The 4,502-nt window shown below is 41.5% G+C and overlaps 1 pseudogene; it reads left to right on the top strand.

Moving 5' to 3' along the window:
• The first annotated feature begins 325 nt into the window (after window positions 1–325).
• LOC131045026 (glycerol-3-phosphate acyltransferase RAM2-like) lies at window positions 326–3,970 on the top strand (annotated as a pseudogene).
• Window positions 3,971–4,502: the final 532 nt, after the last annotated feature.

Here is a 4,502-nt window from a genome sequence, read left to right as displayed (position 1 = left end):
AACTCAAAGGATCTAAATTAACTTAATATTTGAATAAGAGTGAAAAGAAAACAATGAAGAAGAAAACAATGGGCTGGAGATCTGGTGTGAGTGCTAGGATTTTGGGGTTAAGGGATGCAGATGAGGAAGAAGATGACAACGAGGCGGAGGGAGGGGATTTGACTCTCATTTTGGCCTTCTTTTGACACCCTTTATTTTGGGTCTTTCTCTTCTTGGTGTTTGTAGTATTTCATTGTGGCTGGGCATTCGTTGTGGGGGTGGCCATGTTTGCTTGGTGGATGTGTGGAGGCACGTGTAGCTTCTACGAGGTTTGGGATCTGTCGGGATGGCTATGCTCTTTGCTCTCCCTGGTCTTTTTGGTGTGCAGATCATTATCTTCGGTGTGTAGACCCATTATTGGAAGTGGCTCTACCCTCCATGCCTATTTGCCTTTCGTGACCCTTGTGGGGTCTGGATCTGTCCCATATCTATTGTTCTTCCCTGGTGGCAGATTTGGTGTCACGGTTGGAGCTCCCTATAGTGTCAGGTTGGAGCTATTCCATAGGTGGCTTGGGGTCTAATACGGTAGATGTATGAGAGGAGAGATCCTCTCAATTCTCTCTCTTGTTGGTGTAGGTGGTTTGGCTTGGATTTGGCACATTATTTGGGATCTGGGTGGTATCTATGATGGAAGGATTTTCCTCTTCTTCCAGAGACCTGGTGGGTTCTTGTGGGCTTGGGGTTATCTGGTTTTGGAAGATATTTCTGCCCAGATTGTGTTCTCTACTTGTTCTTTTTTAGGTCTCTTCCTTCTAACCCCATTCCTTCTCTCCTTGCTCCTTGGATCTGTGGTGGAGGCTATTTCCTAGTTGGCTATGCCTTATTTGTCTATCTCTAGTTCAAGCTGATAGTTCTATTTTTAGGGAGACTCTCTGTTAAGGGGGTTTTCTTGTTCATGGTTACAAGATATGTCAGTGGTCCTCTTGAAGGGTGGAGGTTCCTTTTTGTTCTTATTCTTCTCAAGAGGATCACTTTTTGCTTGGGCTGCATCTCTCAGTTCTCCTCAGCCTGCCCTATTGAGGTGGGTCTTTCTTCTATAGAGGGCAAGAGTTGCTGACTTGTTGCTATTAGATGGAACTCGCTAGGAGTTGTTGGTAGTTCGAAGCTCTCTCCATGCTTTTGTGCTTTTGGCCCTTTTCTCCTATAGAGGCAGAGAGATGGGAGGTGATCACCTACTTGGAGCTGACTCGGTTCGCGTATCTCATTCAACTTACGCTTCCATGGTTTTCAGGTAATGGGAACCTATCAAAACCCATTTTTAAGGACCTCGGGATTTTGATGGTTGAGTATGTGTTATGTATTGTTCTTCCTCCTCTGATCCCTATTGAGGTGGTGATTGTGGAGAGCTTTCGGTTTTTAGCCATGTTCTTGTTCCTCCTAATTGAGGGAGCCAGTAAAAACACTCCTTGGTTAGTTATTTTTTTGACTAATCGGGTGTTTGTTGCCAGTTTTAAAGGGCACACCTTGGTTTCTTTTCGTTCTTGTTTTTGGTTAAGGTGTGTTGGATTTTGGAGCCTAGTATTAGGTTGTGGGAGCCTGGTTAAAACCCTCTTGTATGGTTGTGGGTGCCTATCAAAACCCTCAGTGTCTTTCAGGTTGTGGGAGCTTATTTAAAACCCTCTTATGTGCTTATGGGAGCTAGTTAAAACCCTCAGAGTCTTGTCTCTTGTCTTAGGTCCAACCTGATATGTAATTTTTTCTACTATACTTTGGTTGGTATTTCACTAACGGTTCATTGTATGGAATCATTGTATATATATTTATCAACTATTTCTTGTTGGGTTATGGATGCCGGTTCATCTAGGGGCTTTTGGGTCCCCATAAAACCTGTTGTTCGAGCTTTCAGATCCCCTCAAAACCTATTTTTCCTTTAATAAAAATAAATAAATTAGTTATTAAATACCTTATTCACTTAAACACCTCCCCTGAAGTGCATTGTTTGCCAAGTTGACAAACAAAATTGTGTGCATGGCCACACACAATGAGATATCCATGTTCCATGGTACCACTTCCAATTTGTGGAAGGTCATGGATGCCTTTTATTTCTTCATGAATCCTAGTCCAATTTATGAAGTCACCTTCTTGGACAAGGTGCCTATGGACCCATGGGTAATAAAATTCATGGTATCATGCACAATTACCAGCTTGTTGATGAGCACAATAATTTCAGTTTAGATGGTTTGTGTATCAAAAATGCATTAGCTTATTCAATAAGATCTTTCTAATAGTGTAAGATGAATAACCAAAGAAAGTCAAAGATTAGAGTATGATGTTTAAGTCTACCAATTAAGCTTATTTTACCTTAATCAATCATTGATATGTTTAATCTCAATCATTTTATACTATAGATAGAGAAAGAAAGAAGAAAGAAATGATCTTTTATAGTCCACGATGCCAACAATTTGTACATGGGTTTATAGACGACTTACAACAATATGGCACTACCTCGTACTCCCTGTAGGAGCCACCTAACTATACTACAAACGGGACGTACATAACTTACCCCCTGTGGGATTTGAATGTGTAACCTCTCTTTCAAGAGAGGTCAAAGCTTAGAGTGTGTTTTTAAAGTCGAGGAGTTACACTTATTTTACCTTAATCAATCATTGATGTGTTTAATCTCAATCCTGATATACTATAGATAGAGATGAATCACCAAAGAAAGTCAAAGCTTAGAATGTGTTGTTTAAGTCTACCGGTTACACTTATTTTACCGTAATCAATCATTGATATGTTTAATCTCAATCTTATACTATAGATAGAGATGAATCACCAAAGAAAGTCAAAGCTCAGAGTCTGCTGTTTATGTCTAACAGTTATACTTATTTTACCTGAATCAATGTTTAATCTCAATCCTATTATACTTTGATAATTCTTCCCTTACTTATATATCTCTCGCCATATATCTATCATGCAGTGATTTTCACATAGATCATGTGATCTTGATACTGATATCTCTATACTAGTTTATAATTCTCTTGTTTCTACTAAATTTCTTAATCTAATAGTGTTTTTTTGGTGTAAAGGAAGCGTACGTGGTGCCTGCAACACCCAAGGTGGAGGCCGTAGGCAGAGCCAAACTCCCCAAGCCGATTGTTTTCCACGATGGTCGTCTGGTGCATCGCCCCACACCAATTCTAGCCCTCATTACAATTCTCTGGTTCCCAGTTGGCTTTCTATTGGCATGCCTCCGCATAGCTGCAGGTGCCCTCCTCCCCATGTCCATTGTCTACCATGCCTTCCTCTGTCTAGGCGTTCGAGTTCGCATCAATGGCACCCCACCACCCGCCACAGATAAGCAAAAGAATCGAAGCGGTGTTCTCTTCATTTGCTCACACCGCACTCTATTAGATCCCATCTTTCTCTCCACAGCTGTGGGACGTCCTGTTTCAGCAGTCACCTACTCCGTCTCTCGTGTCTCTGAAATCTTGTCTCCTATAAAGACAGTTCCTCTCACCCGCGAGAGGGCCAAGGATGCGGCCATGATAAAGTCCCTGCTAGAGGAAGGTGACCTAGTGATATGCCCCGAGGGGACAACATGTAGAGAGCCCTTCTTGTTGCACTTCAGTGCACTTTTTGCCGAGTTGACATATCAGATAGTGTCTGTGGCCATGCGCAATGAGATGTCCATGTTCCATGGCACTACTGCTCGTGGGTGGAAGGGCATGGATCTTTTTACTTCTTCATGAATCCTAGCCCCCTTTATGAAGTCACCTTTTTGGACAAGGTGCCTGTGGAGCTCACTTGCACGGGTGGGAAGAGCTCTCACGAGGTGGCCAATTACATTCAGAGGGCCATAGCGGGTAGCCTGTCGTATGTGTGCACCAGCTTTACTCGCAAGGATAAGTATAGAGCTCTTGCAGGGAATGATGGTATCGTAGCCGAGATGAAGTCCGGTGGCCTAGTGCCCAACAAGGTTATGGGTTGTTGAGGCTTCTCCTCTAGTCTTTTTGATGCTTTGTCCCCTGTGTGGCGATCTTGTTCAACTTTCATTTTGTTGGAATGTGAAGTCAATTAAGACTTGCTTCCATATGTGTCATACAAGTTGTCTTCAATTAGGACTTTGTTTTCATATGTGTCATGTATGTAGTTGTGTGAGTTGTAGTTATTATATTTAATAAGTTGTCTCCAACTAGGACCCTACAACTCAATTGTATTGACTTAGTAAATTATTAAGTGATTTATAGGAGAATCAAGTTGGACTCTATATGTGTCAACCTTGTAGACGATTGAGAGCCACATATAGGCTTAGTCAATAATATGACTATAGTGGTTGCATTCAAAGAGTTAGAGGTGGCCAATTTGAGAAACTTAATGGCCAATTTGAGAACTTAATTATTGCATTAAGTTTCTCAAATTTGTATATATATAGAGTAGCTCTTCCTCCTTTGAAAAGAGGGCCTAAATGGCTTTGAGATTGTTGTAACTCTGTAATTCCCGAGAATCAATACGAAAGACAAAAT

Source organism: Cryptomeria japonica, chromosome 5 (genome assembly GCF_030272615.1).
Source record: "Cryptomeria japonica chromosome 5, Sugi_1.0, whole genome shotgun sequence".
In the NCBI taxonomy this organism is placed as follows: domain Eukaryota; kingdom Viridiplantae; phylum Streptophyta; class Pinopsida; order Cupressales; family Cupressaceae; genus Cryptomeria; species Cryptomeria japonica.
This window is presented reverse-complemented; position numbering and strand designations above follow the sequence as displayed.